Source organism: Podarcis vaucheri (genome assembly GCF_965113315.1).
Source record: "Podarcis vaucheri genome assembly, chromosome: 15".
NCBI lineage: Eukaryota > Metazoa > Chordata > Lepidosauria > Squamata > Lacertidae > Podarcis > Podarcis vaucheri.
This window is the reverse complement of record NC_138753.1, coordinates 32198475-32212980: the sequence shown is the minus strand read 5'-3', so window position 1 is coordinate 32212980 and position 14506 is coordinate 32198475. Positions and strand designations below refer to the sequence as shown.

Genomic DNA, 14506 nt, shown 5'->3' with positions numbered 1-14506 from the left:
TTGCACCTTGCACCAGGAGATGTGTTGTGGAGTACAGTGGACCCTCTGGATACATAACTTTTGGGTTATGAACGCAGCAAACCCGGAAGTGTATACGTCCAGGTTTCATCGCATGCGCAGAAGCGCTCAATCACGCTGCGTGCGTGCACAGAAGTGGCGGATCTGCCTACGGGCTTTTTGGGCTGCGGACGGACCCCTGGAACGAATTAAATTTGTATCTGGAGGGTCCACTGTATAGCTCTGCTTGTTTCTCCTTGTTGTTTGCTGCTGTTCTACTCTGTTGTCTTGGTGGTTCTGCAGTTTTATTTTATTATTTTAATGCAAATTGTTTCTAATCCTGACATTTTTGTAACCTGCCCTGGGAACGTTTGGTGGAAGGGTGGACTGTAAGTGCCGAGATAATAAAGTGTAAGTGAAGGTTGACAGAATCTTCCGTGTATTTGGGAATTTATTAGGTGTACTCTATCGTCCTTTTTACCAGCATGCAGAGGTCTGAAGTGGCTTTCCGTAGAGTCTCTCTTGACTGACTGTCTTTCTCCTTCGTCAGCGCTCATGATGTCCTAATCTAACCCCGCTTGCAACAGGATCAGCAAGGAGGAGAATAACCCTCTCTGTGGTGTGTGTGTGTGTGTGTGTGTGTGTGTGTGTGTAAGGCATCAGGGGAAACTGTAAAAACAATGACATCAAGGCTATAGTTTTCCATAGACTCTCAACCCCTAGGCTTATAACGTCATTATAGTAGTGCTTATTGGCCCGCCGGCTAATCCCACGCCTTTGAAAAGCAGCAGATAGCATTAAATGTAGGCCACGGAATCATGTCAAAGACTTTGCACCAGCCGCATGAGCACACGAGTGCATTTTCTGCAGATTGCGCTTTCTAATCTTACAGGGCAGGCAGAATGGAGGGGAGGGAGGGAGGCGCGGAGAGAGAGAAAAATGCCGACCTGCATTCAAAGCTACCTAAGGAAGTTCAACGGCCACTTTGCCAAATGGACTGGAGACCATGGGAGGAGAATAGCTGCGGCATCTTTTACCAGGGTGGCAGCACAGTAATCGCTGTAGCAGCAAGCGAGGGGCTGGCAGGGTTCAGAAACTGCGGTGACGGATGCTGCGGCAAGGCCCAAGGCGGTTTCCCTTTATTCGAGCAAATAGCCAGAAACCAAGGTTGCCCCATAAATAGATGCTTCTTCCTGAATGGCCGGTGCAAGGATGCATCATAGCTTTCCTGCTAGTGCTGAAGCCACAGGTGTGTGTCACCGCAGCAGGCAAAAAACTAGTGTTCTGTGGTTATCACTTGGGATGTTTCCGAACAGAGCTGGTGGTGTTAGATTCAGTATGCACATCGGAAAAACTGGCTGGGTGTTTGTGTGGTTTGAGCTTTCCCAGGCTCAACTCTTGAAACATAATAATAATAATAATAATAATAATAATAATAATAATAATAATAATAATTTTGAGCTTTGTTGCCTAGTGGGCATAGCTTGCTTACCAGAGACACCTAGCCCTGATAACTCTTGTTGGAGGTAGCCATGGGGCAAGGTGAGGCGATTACCCCATGGACATAGTGGAGGTTTTTTGTGTGGAGGGAGGATGAGGGGCAATGACTTTAAAAGGCAGCAGAGCTAGTGTCACACAGACCTAAGTTTAGTGAAGGGATGGCCCTCCAAGCCTTCTGCCTGGCCCTCAGGACTCCCCCCCAGACTACTTTCTCCCCAGCCCTTCCTCCATGGCCTCCTTGAGTGCTTCTGCCACACCTAGATGTGTCCTTGAACTTTGATATTGCCTCTTGCTTGGCAGGACGGAGAGACAGATACAGAAGCCTTTGGCTTTTGTGTGACTGGAATATAGCCCAGTTTACAAAAGGTCAAGAGTTACATCTGTTTCTCTTCCTACTTTTGCTTCTGGCCTATGGACACTTTCACTACTAGCATGTGGTCCTCAGAAGATGGCCTGTGAAGGAATGTGATCCTTGAACGAAGAAAGGTTCCTCTCCCCTTGCTGAGTGGATTGAGTGAGAGATATGACAGTGCGGTGTAGTGGTAAGAGAGCTTGACTAGGGCCTGAGAGACCAGGGTTCAAATCTCCACTTGGCCATGAAGCTCAGTGGATGAACTTTGGCCAGCCGCTGCCTCTCAGCATAACCTACCTCATAGGGGTTGTTGTTGGGAGAATTGATGAGGGGGATGTTATGTACTGAGTTGAATAGGATCCAAACTGAAGCAGTCTGATTGGTCCTAGAACAATAGGATTCAGAATGCAGCAGTCTGATTGGTCCTAGAACAATGCAGCAGTATGATTGGTTGGCAGGAACCACCCAATCCTGTTCCAGATAGAAGTGAATCCACAACCTGATTGGCTTATAGTAGAATTCCGGAATTAGCCAATCATGTGCAGCCCATTGTGTAAATAATGTATATAAAGCAGATACTGTACTGTGAGGGGACTTTCATTCATTCCTCCTCACCACTATGAGCTGAATAAAGAGCATGAAATCACTTTGCGACTCTTGAGTATATTTCAGGGGAGAACGATATATATGCTACCTTGAGAGCCTTAGGGAAAAAAGGTGGGATATAAATGCAATCAATCAATCAATCAATCAATCAATCAGAAAGAACAAGGCCTGAGGAAAAGCTGCTTAAAGTTTTGATTCATCCATGAACATTACCTGGTGACCTTGAGTTAAGCGTCACTTTTACCTCGCAGGCCTGCTTTGTTGTTTTATTAGGAATATTTATAAACCACTAAACAATAAAATATAAATAGAGGTGCAGAGCAGGCACACACACACACACACACACACACACACACACACACACACTTTTTTCAAAAAATTAAAATCAGATACTGCCCATGAGTAAACTCATCTTTCTGGGGAAACCTCAGATTTTTATTTTTTAAAAAGCTTTCAATAAATTGTGTACAATGGTGGGGCCTGCCTAAGGCCCCATCTACAGCATAAATTTAAAGCAGTGTGATACAGCTTTAAAGGGGCTTTGCTTTCCCCAAAGAATCCTTGGAATTATTATAATTTGTTAAGGGCGCTGAGCGTTATTGGGAGACCCCTGTTCCTCTCATAGAGCTACCATTCCAAGAGTTCCCTGAGCAGTGAGTTCCACAAGGCAGGTGACAGTAGTCTGAGCTGCTGTGGAATAAATCTCCAGTTCATTTTGCACCACAAGGAGATGACTCCAGTGCATGGACAGGTATACAAGGGGTGTGAAGGAAGAGAGTTTGATAATTTTGGGTTTTGATAAGATGGGGATAATTGCTTTTTCGTATGTGTGAAAATCTAAAGGTCAGTTCGTTGGCACTGCAGTATCTGAGGAAGGGGGAAAACATTTTAGCTTTGATGCTTTTTTCAGTTTTGCAGAAAGAGCTCGGCAGAAGGAATGCCGGAGGGAAGCTGCATGTCCAGGAACCCTGAGAACTCTGACACTAAGATGTCGCTGGGAAGAACTTGAATAAGTTGCAGTCTAGGTAGGAATAGCTGTATACTGTTAACCTTCCTATTTTCTTATCCTTTTGCTCTTTCGTTTTGGGTGTGGGTGCTGCAATTTATTCAGATCTTAAAATTCTTCCCCCCTCGCTGCCATGATAATACTTTTCCAGTAAACACTTTACCGTATTTTTCGCTCCATTGGACGCACCGGACCATAGGACGCACCATAGGAGGGGGAGAACAGGGAAATTTTTTTTCCTTGTTCTCCCCCTCTAAAACAAGGTGCATTCAAGGTACATTCACCAGAGTGAATGTACTTTCCCCCACCGCCAGCCTCAAAGATCCCCCACCGCCAGCCTCAAAGATCCCTGAAGCCTTTGGAGCGCAGCGCCCCGCTGCCCTGGAGAGGTTTGCGCGCAGCCGTCCCCAAGCTAGAGCAGCGGGAAGGAGCGCTCCGCAGTGCTCCGTCTTCCTGTTCTGGCTTTGGGCTTAGCGGCGCAACCTGCATTTGCTCTATAGGATGCACACACATTTCCCCTTAATTTTTGGAGGGGAAAATGTGCGTCCTATAGAACGAAAAATACGGTAAATTGTTTCAGCGTTATGACCTTTTTGTGTGGTTTACGCACCACACACCTGAAAGCCACCCTCACAGTGGCTGGAGATTCTTTTTAAGAGAGCCAGAAGGTTTGGGGCTCTTTGGTGGAGGCCGCCAGGGCCAGGTGGAGAGAGTGAGACTTCCAGGTGTCAACGGAAACATCATGGGTGTGAGGTGTGGAAAAGGGCAGTTAGGACTGGGACACTTGGCCACGGGAGGGGGAGGACCAGGCACACCACATCTCATGCTCCTGAAAAGAAAGGCAAACATATGTCAAATGAATAAATAAAACCTAAAGAATGAATTCGCTCCTGAAATAAATGCGTTTGGAGAGGCCATGGGGACCCTTCCCAGCCTAGTCAAACGCACAATGCTTCTTCCCTGCAGATACACACATGTGCGCGCACGCACACACACACACAAATATGGTTGGTGTGGATATGTTTGTTTAGCACTGGGGTGGGGCCATAGCTCTGCTGAAGGCCACATGCATTCAAACCACCCCAGGTTCAGTAATAGACATTCATGTATCTATTTAGAAAATTAGTTAATCGCTCGGTCAGCAAGGGCCTCTGGGTGGGTGAGACGGAACTCAAGCAGTATACAATTAGAACATTAAATAAGCCAATCAATTCAATTTCGTGCCTAAAAAACCAGCACAGACAGCATTTTAAACCCAGTAATCTTTTTGCAAAGGCAAAATGTCATTCTAAATGCCTGGGGAAATGAAAAGGTCTCTCTACCTGGTGTTGAAAGGCTCTTAATGTAAGTGCCATTTGAGCCTCGGTGCACCCCATAATCAAGTTGCCTATACTGAAAAGGCCCTCTCTGTAGCACCCGTATGACAAATTGATGGAATGTAAGAGCTATCAGTAGCTACTGGCTGTGATTACTTCCTGTTGTACGCCTCTGAATACCACAAGGTTTCCCAAACACGGGTCTCCTGCTGTTTTTGGATTACAACTCCCATCATCCCTAGCTATCAGGACCAGTGGTCAGGGATAGTGGGAGTTGTAGTCCAAAAACAGCTGGAGACCCAAGTTTGGGAAACCCTGGAATACCAGATTCTGGGAATTCAAACGGGGAGGTTGCTGTTGTGCTCCTGGCCTGCTTGTGGACTTCCCAGGAACATCTGGCTGGCCACTGGGAGAAGAAGATGCTAGAGTGGGTGCCCCTGACATGATCCAGCAGCATTCTTCTGCTTGTATGTACCTTATCTGTTTAGGTGGGGGACTTGGAGAAGATCCAGATAGGGCTTGGAAAGGCCTCTGCCAGTCATTGTAGACAACGCTGAGCTTGATGGGCCAATGGGCTGACTTGACTTAAACGGAACTTGCACCTTGGATGTTGACTTTGACTGCCCACAGCCCAAGAAGAGCTGTGCATTAGCAGAGCCCAAGTCCTCTGCTGGCAAGTGACCGTGGAGGGGAGGATATTAAAGGGATATAAATAAACGGATGCAACTCAGAGCTGTCTCTCTCATGGCCTGGCCAGAAGTGACAAGACAAAGCAGCCCTTTCTGTGGCTTCATCAGACACCCTTCTCTCCTTGCTGTGGAAAACAGTATGTAAATAGACAGTGATTTGTCCAGGCGTAGAAAGGGAATCCCATGAACAGCGAATAAAGGGCCTTATCCAACTAACTTCTACTCAGAGCAGACCCATTGAAATTAATGCACCCATCTATTACTTTTAGTAGGTCTGACATTAGATACATCCCAGTTTCTCTCCTCCAGTGTCATCATCGCTGATTGTGGCTGGTGCAAGGTTAGGAAGCAAATGTTACTTGAGAAAACCCTGCAGTTGTTTTTGGACTGCAACTCCTGTCAACTCCAACCAACTTGGCCACACTGAACAGGAACTGATGGGAGTTCCAGTCAGATATAGATTCTTTATTACGCAGTCAAAGATTTTAAAAAACCCACCCCTAAAACCAGCAACTGTCGAAGTGAAATATCGCAACATGCAAAATACCTGAAAGTGGGTTGTAATATATAAATGATATAAAATATCAGGAATATAAAAAGCATGCCTAAAATTAGATAAACAATAGGATACCATAAAATATGAAAGTTAAGAGTGAGTTGGGGGATGAACGGACGGACACAACCAGATTAGAAATTGTAATTAATGTATGAGAACAGGATATGTTTAGTTGGGGGGAGATTTCCTTTTGTGTTTTTGCAGCCAGCCCAAAAGACAAATCTAGCAATTGTCTCTGCTAATAATTTAGCAGAAACATAGCAGTGCAAGACAGATCTTTGGTGGGAAGAGGTAATTCAAATCATAGAGCTGGCAGGGACTCTGGGGATCATCTAGTCCAACCCCCTGCAGTGCAAGACTATGCCGTCGTGGGGATCAAACCTGCAACATTGGCATTTTCAGCACCACAGTCTAACCAACTGAGCTATTTGTTCAAATCTGCGAAAAAGTAGGCAAGATACTATTCAGAAGTCCTAGCTGGAAATTTTGAAATTTCCACTCTAAAACAGGGGTGAGGAACTTGATTTGTTTGCCAGGCTGGATCCTTATTTCCCCCACCGTCCCACAGGCAAGGTTTGATGGATGGGTTGTCAGGGCTTGCATAGAAGCCCCAACCATCAGCTGATCATTGATTCCTTGCACTGCTCTCTGCAACCCTGAAGACCGCGCTGTGCATGGAAGCTCTCATGATCAGCTGAAACATCTGGAGGGCATTGAGTTGGGAAAGGCTGCCCAAGATCTTTGGTTAGTGCTCTCCTTGTGCACATTGAATATTGATACATGCAATTAAATGGGCATTTATTACATTCAGAGGTGACAGTTCCTCCTGTGTTCATAAGGGCTTGTTGTGGGTTGGTAAGACTATTTTCCATATCTCATAATAGCTTTGCTGTCCCTGGTTGGACACAGCCACTGCTTGTTTGCCTGTGAAGTGTTAGATAGAATCACATCTGGGCTGCCAGGGAAGAGAAGCTTCTGTCTTTTGGAAGAAAGCCAATGTAGCTGTTGGAGTGCTGGGCGGAGCTTTATTTTTTCCGATGTAAAATTTCTGTTTCATAATCCATTAGTAACAATGAATGAATGCCAGTGGTGAAGACAACAACTGGCACACTTGGCAGTTTTCAAAGTTTTTAGCTTTGGTTATGAAATGTAAGTGAAACATGCCAAATTGGATCACTTGCCCAGGAAATTTCCCTGCACAAGTTATTCTAATTTTCTTAGGAATTGTTTTCCAGAAAACCCAGATCACTGGCGCTGGATTTGGGCCTTGGAGGCCAGGGTTCAAGTTACGGTTCATGCACAAAGCTTACTGTTTGGCTGTGAGCGGATTACCATTTCTCAGCCTAACCTATTTCACAGGGTGCTGAGGAGGCAAAAAAGGTGTGTGTGTGTTTGTGTGTGTAGGTGTGTGTGTAGGTGTGTAAGGTTGGGTGCTCAACACCTGTCACTCTGAGCTCTTTGGAGGAATATGAGTGGATGAAAACATAAGTGTTATGCTTGTGAAAAGGAAGAACACTAACATCCTTTCCGTGAATCTGTTTCACAAGGCCGATAATAAGCACAACAGGTAAAGGACCCCTGGACGGTTAAGTCCAGTCAAAGGCGACTATGGGGTTGCAGCGCTCATCTCGTTTTCAGGCCCAGGAAGCCGGTGTTTGTCCACAGACAGCTTTCTGGGTTGTGTGGCCAGCATGACTAAACCGCTTCTGGAGCAACGGAACACTGTGACGAAAACCAGAGCGCACGGAAACGCCGTACAGCTTCCCACCTGTTTATCTACTTGCACTGGTGTGCTTTCAAACTGCTAGGTTGGCAGGAGCTGAGACAGAGCAACAGAAACTCACCCTGTCACAGGGATTCGAACTGCCGACCTTCTGATCGGCAAGACCAAGAACTCTCTGGCTTAGACCACAGTGCCACCCGCTCTCATTAATAAGCACAACAAATGGTGTTGAAAATACACTGCCATGCTTTGGTTTTGGTTGTTGACCTTTTGGACTGTTGAATCTATCCAAGGATCTCCCTCTGGAGTCTTGTGAGTCTTGCCCTACTGCTCTGTTCCAAAATCTCTTTGCTTTCACTTCCTCACTGAGGAGGCACCCTGGGGCTCTTGCTGCTGTCACGCTTGGCACTAGGTTTTTCCCTCTGCACTCATCTCAGTGGCATTTAAAGCTGCCTTTGCAATCTTGCTCTCTCTCCTCTGCTTCCCTCCCCCCCCCCACTCTTCAGTTAAGCTTTGCAGCCACTGATTGGCTTCCTTGGACATGAAGCTTTTCAGATAAACAGGGCTGCACACCTGCTGTTTAAACCCCAAACAGCTTGCTTGGGTTTAGTGCTATTTTGGGATCTGCAGGGGAGGGAAACACTTCCCCTTGGTGTGCTCCTTTTTTTTTCTTTTTTTCTTTTCCTCCTGCTGCCGCTGCCTGTTTAATAGGCTGTCTTCACCTATCGATCAAAAGATATTTATTAAAGTTTTTAAAATATAGCAATGAAAGAAAAAAAAGAAACAAAATACAAAATACAACATAAAAACAGTTAAAAAACAAATAATTTTCCATAACATATCTTCCTTACGCTTATTTCCCCAGACCTTCTCATACCTCCCTTCTTTGTATTCCACTTCAATTTGTTAGTTCAGCAAATCCTTACCATTAAGCTTTTACCCATTTATAAACCTTTTGTTTTCGTATCTCCTAAAGCATTACAGCTGGAAACCCCTTAGTTTCTATCCAGCATCCTTCTAACATTCATTAATTTTACAATATTTCTGTAAATAGTCTTTAAATTTCTTCCAGTCTTCTTTCACCAACTCTTCTCCCTGGTCTCAGGGTGTGCTCCTTTCTTTCCTTTGATCCAAACCAGTTCCATGTTACAAGGCGGACTTGTTTTCGTTTTGTTCTGTAATTTTGGGATGAGCTGCCTAAGAAGTCTATAAGTGGCAAATTATGAGATCAGCCTGCCAATCATTTCTGATCAAAGAGAGTAAGGTGTGTAGGACGGGCATGAAATAAGGGGACATGCAGATGTGATGAAAGCAGCATATTTTAAACTGGGTAAGTGAGGGTCCATTCATAGGAAAAGAGAGTGCTTCCTAAACAGACCCAAGTTTGTGATGTAATTCTCAACATAGAGAGAATAGAGAAAGTGTTCAAGCTATCACATTTAAAATGGGCAGATTGGGTGCATAATCCAGCATGATCTGCATCTATAATTTTTCTAGACTTTGGTTCAGTTCTCCACAATTCTGCACCAGTTCAGATCTTTCTTCTTTTAAATTGTTACGAAAATTCACCCGCGAATTTCTCTGGATATACCATTTTTGCAAGATTCCCCCCCCCCCCATATATTGGATTTTCCTATGCTATTTTCACTACTATATGCACTTCTTAGACACACTTTCCTGTAATATATGGCGTTCTTATACACATTTTTGGTAGGCAAGCTGTGTTTTCTGTTTGCATATTTTTTTTCAGGTAGTGCAGATTAGGGAGCTTTGCATTGAAATGCACACAGAAAAAGCGCTTGAAACTGTGATACAGTACAATATGCAGGTATATAAGTAGTACAGTTATTCTTTAATAATAATAATAATAATAATATTTATACATTGCCCGTCTGGCTGGGTTTCCCCAGACACTCTGGGCGGCTTCCAGCACATATAAAAATAAAGTCAAACATTATTCTAACAAGTATAAAATTATTAAGAAGTCATTGCACTTTTTACAAATGCAGCCAAATAACATTAGAATTTTCCATACACAAACTACATCTAAAAGCCATCATTCCAAGTGAGGCATGATTTTGTCTTTTCAATGACTCAATATCAGTCTTTTAGCAGAAGTAAGGGCATGAAGAGTTTTTTTATGTTGACCCACTGTTAAACCACATATAGTTGGTATGTGATTTTTGATAATATCACCTGGCAATTTTAATCCTCCCGCTGCCCCCCACGTAGGATTTATACATCTCAATACTCCGAAAATTTGTAAGCATCAGGCACTGCTTCAAAGAATGTTTCAAAGAAGCATTTTCCTTATTCCATCTCCTGCAGCTTCTTGTCGTAGATAGACCCTTTCTGTACAAGTGGGTGGTCGGGACGTGGGTGGGGCTGTGGTCTAAACCACTGAGCCTCTTGGGTTTGCTGATTGCAAGGTCGGCAGTTCTAATCCACGCAATGGGGTGAGCTTCCGTTGCTCTGTCCCAGCTCCTGCCAACCTAGCAGTTCGAAAGCATGCTGGTGCGAGTAGATAAATTGGTACCGCTGTGGCGGGAATGTAAATAGTGTTTCCGTGCACTCTGGCACTCATCCTGGTATCCCGTCATGCCAGAAGTGGTTTAGTCATGCTGGCCACATGATCTGGAAAGCTGTCTGTGGACAAATGCTGGTTCCCTTGGCCTGAAGTGAGATGAGTGCCATACCCCATAGTCAAGTTTGACTGGACTTAATCATCTAGGGGTTCTTTACCTTTACCGTTTACCTTTATGGTCAACGTTGGATACAACCAGTGACTTGCAAGCAGGCTTAGTGATACAGTGGTACCTTGGGTTAAGAACTTAATTCGTTCTGGAGGTCTGTTCTTAACCTGAAACTGTTCTTAACCTGAAGCACCACTTTAGCTAATGGGGCCTCCTGCTGCCGCCACGCCACCGGAGCACGATTTCTGTTCCCATCCTGAAGCAAAGTTCTTAACCCGAGGTAATATTTCTGGGTTAGCGGAGTCTGTAACCTGAAGCATATGTAACCCGAGGTACCACTGTATATAAAATGCAGTGGTACCTCAGTCTACGAACAGCCCTGTTAACGAATGCTTCGAACAACAAACTCTGCAAAACCGGAAGTAAGTGCTCCGGTTAGCGAACTTTGCCTTGGAAGATGAACAGAAGCCAAACACCAGCGGTGGGAGGCCTCATTAGGGAATGTGCACACCTTGGTTTAAGAATGCTTTGGTTTAAGAACGGACCTCCGGAACGGATTAAGTTCGTAACCCGAGGTACCACTGTATTTCAATGGCGCTTGTGGGTTGCAAGCTCCTTCCTTTATTATTATTATTACTATCCTGGCAGGGCTCCTGTGCCTTTTAACATCTGACCAGCCTTGGTAAGTAGGGTAGGGGAAATGCAACAGCTGAAGATCCCTTTTTCAGAACTAAAAGTAATAAGCTTCTCAACAGCTGCGGGTTGAAAAGAGAACATTCTCTCTCCCAGATTGCAGACAGTGGAAATCCCTAGCTTTTAGGGACCAGGCATTCTTTCCAGACCAATTGCCCGTTCCGCTCCATCCATCCTGCACAATGGCTGCTTAGAACCATGCTGATTGTATCGCCCTTGCACATGTCGAGCTCCCAAATGTCCCCGCGCACGTGTGTCACAATGGAGTTAATGTGGCAGTGTGCAAGAAGTGCACTGTGAAATTGACTTCATTGTGAGCTCTCAGAGGCATATAATCGGCAGCAGGTGTTTACTCCCATTGTCCCTTACTTCGTATCTGTGAGGTGAAGCAGTGCAGGAACTTGAGGCAAGAAGCAGGGAGGCAGAGAAACAAGCTCCTTTTGCTTGGGGATCCTTTGGGGTTTGGGAAAGGCCGCTGAAAAGGCAGGCAGAGAAAAACACAAAAGCAATACAGTGGTACCTCGGGTTAAGCATTTAATTCGTTCTGGAGGTCCGTTCTTAACCTGAAACTGTTCTTAACCTGAAGCACCACTTTAGTTAATGGGGTCTCCTGCTGTTGCAGTGAGCACAATTTCTATTCTCATCCTGAAGCAAAGTTCTTAACCCGAGTTACTATTTCTGGGTTAGCGGAGTCTGGATCCTGAAGCGTATGTGACCCGAGGTACTACTGTACCTTTGTCTCTTGCGTCCTGTTTTTCTATTCAGATAGGCAGTTGTGAGATACGTCAGACTCTAAAATCACAGGGTAGCAAAACAGCTGTGCAGCTGTGTCTGAACAGAATGGCTCTGAGGTCTTGGTAGCTGTGCAAGGAGGGGTTCTGTTTGGGCATCTTTGGGGGGGGGGTATTCCACAGTGCAGGGCAGCCTTCCAAGAAGGTTCTTCTCTACTCCGCTGCAAGTTTTGCTTTGCAAAGCTTTCCTGTGTTTGCTTTTGACACACAGTGCAGGGGGAGCAGGGGTGAGATCTGCAAGCGGGTGGGAGAGATTAATATATTTTATAAAACTTGCTTCACAACTCTCGAAGCAGCATGCAAAAATTATAACTCTTAAAAAACATAAACATAGGGCAGCTTATGCTACAAGAATTTCGTAAAATGGCACAGTAGTTCGCTGCTATTAGCAATTCAAGAAGACACGAAAAACACACTATGGAGTCGGCACCTGTCTGTTTTTCAAGAGTTAAGAGTATTTATCTCTGTCCATTAATTTTACTCTGCAACTACTCCACCGACCTCCCTCATTTTACAGGTTCATTTTGTATCCAGGTATCTGCTGGCTGAAGAGAAGGGAAACAGTGGGTGAGAGGGAGAAGGGGAAGGTAGTGTTGTATACTGGTTAGAGTGTTGGACAGACTGGGTAGATCTTCCCCACTTGGCCGTGAAGTTAACTGGGGGGCCTTGGGCCAGTCTTTCTTTCTCATCCTAATCTACTTCCTGGGAGGAAGAGGTAGTTGGGGAAGGCCCCTATCCGCTGCTTTTGAGTTTCTTAGAGGAAAGGCTGATGTTACAAGAAATAGGCACTTGCTACCACTTTCCCCTTGCAAATACCCTCTTTTGCCCCAAACTCTGTAGAGATAATTGCTTGCTTAACAACAACAGCCTGCTTAGATGTTTAGGGATCTGTAGAGAATCTGCATTTTCACAGTTCCTGCTAGAAGAGAGCAAGAGAGGCATATTCTAAATCCAGCCAAGATGGCCTTTTCCTTTTCTAACGCATTAGCAACCTCACAACCCATAAATATGAATGTGCGGCGGCAGCAGCAAGCCTGCGCCATTGTCGAATGTTATCAGAGTGAACAAGAACTCCCAGAGTGTTTCTAAGGCAGTGGAAAGGACAGCACTGGTTTCTCAAGGGTAGTCAGGGGAGGAAGTGGATTAAAGGGAAAGTAGAGAGAGCTGCCTATCAGCAGCAGGACTAGGGAAGGGAGTTTAAAAAAAAATAAAAATCAGGTACTTGGGCAGGGTTGAGCGTGGCAGAAGGAACAGGACACACACGTTTCTGTTGGAAAGTTTGCAGTGATGACAATCCCCATACAAACATTTCGCACAAAGGACTCAGAAATCTTTGGTCATCCTTAAAGATGGAAATCCAGCCATCCATTATTATTATTATTATTATTATTATTATTATTATTATTAAGATTTTCAGAAATCCAGCCATCCTTGATACACATTTGCTTATTTGTATAAATCTGGTTTGCAAACTGTCCAGCAGATGAGAGGAAGAAAGGGTGCCATTCTGATGCTTGTCTTGGAATAACACTTCACAAAAAGAAGCAGCTGGGCTGCCAGTTGCACCTGTAATTTAGGTAGATATGCTTTCTTTGACTTTGCTGAGCTCAAGAGGAAAGATTCACAAAAAGGTGGGGATTTTGAGGAGGGATTTGATGGAAGTGAATGAGGTATCATAAAATCGGATGGAACCTTGGGACTCTAGCTCCCATCATGCCTGACTTTTGACCATGAGGCTCATGGAACTTGTAGTCCAAAATGTCAAAGTTGAGGACGGATGATGACGGAGTTATGAGATGGCTATTTCAGTTATAAGGGGCAGAAAGAGTGGATGGGCAGAGACATTTAAATGCACCTGGCAAGGGGTGATTTAAAACCAGAAAGCTGAACCAGAAAGGTCTCACTCTGTCTCCAAAGAACACTTTGAACTTTGCAGAATGCAGAGCTCATAATTGGATTATCTTGCTAATCCTTTCTGAAGGCTGGAAAACCTGAATATTGTTCACTTGCGGAGGGGAATGAAGAGAAAAAAATTCAGGTGGCATCCCAGAGCAGGCTGGTTTTTCCTCACAGTGGACTTACTTTAGGGTGTGAAACCAGTAAAAGCAGTTCACCTGCTACACTCCCACCGCTTCCCCAGACAGGTGCAAAGCAACCTTAGCTTCAGAAAAAAATATTTCTTAAGATAAGAGATGATGCGGTTCAGTGTTGCGAAACATAAATTACCTGCTCCTTCCCCATTTTCTTGAAGGTTATCGTGCACATCTCCTCTCTTGTCTGTTCCATCACAGGTTTTCACTGGCCACTTGTAAATTAGGAAGTTAAGGATACATCATATTTGCCTTGCCCTCTGCTCTCAAGGGCCTCTAGCGTAAAAGTAACTTGATGACGTTTGCCCTAGTGGTGGGAGTTACTAGGTCAGCAATAACCTTTCTATCACCAATGTGGGTGATAATTTGTTTCCAGATGCTGGAAATTATTTGTTTTCTGCAGCTCTAATGGAGGAGGAAGGTCACATCTTTCAGTGGCTCTGCTTGGCACCCCAGACATTTTTGCCAGTCCAGAATGGGTCATTGAACTCTGG

At 44.8% G+C, this 14506-nt stretch overlaps 1 protein-coding gene across 2 annotated transcripts in view; it reads left to right on the top strand.

The window, feature by feature from the left end:
- Positions 1–14506, top strand: part of ST3GAL4 (ST3 beta-galactoside alpha-2,3-sialyltransferase 4) — a 173505-nt gene that overhangs the window by 33320 nt on the left and 125679 nt on the right. Inside the window, exon 2 of one of the 2 annotated variants that reach the window (XM_082200620.1) lies at positions 3366–3480. The exons of the other annotated variant lie outside the window; for it this stretch is intronic. The gene's annotated coding sequence lies outside the window, so the exon portion shown is untranslated. The remainder of the gene's footprint in view (positions 1–3365; positions 3481–14506) is intronic. 2 annotated transcript variants of the gene reach the window in all.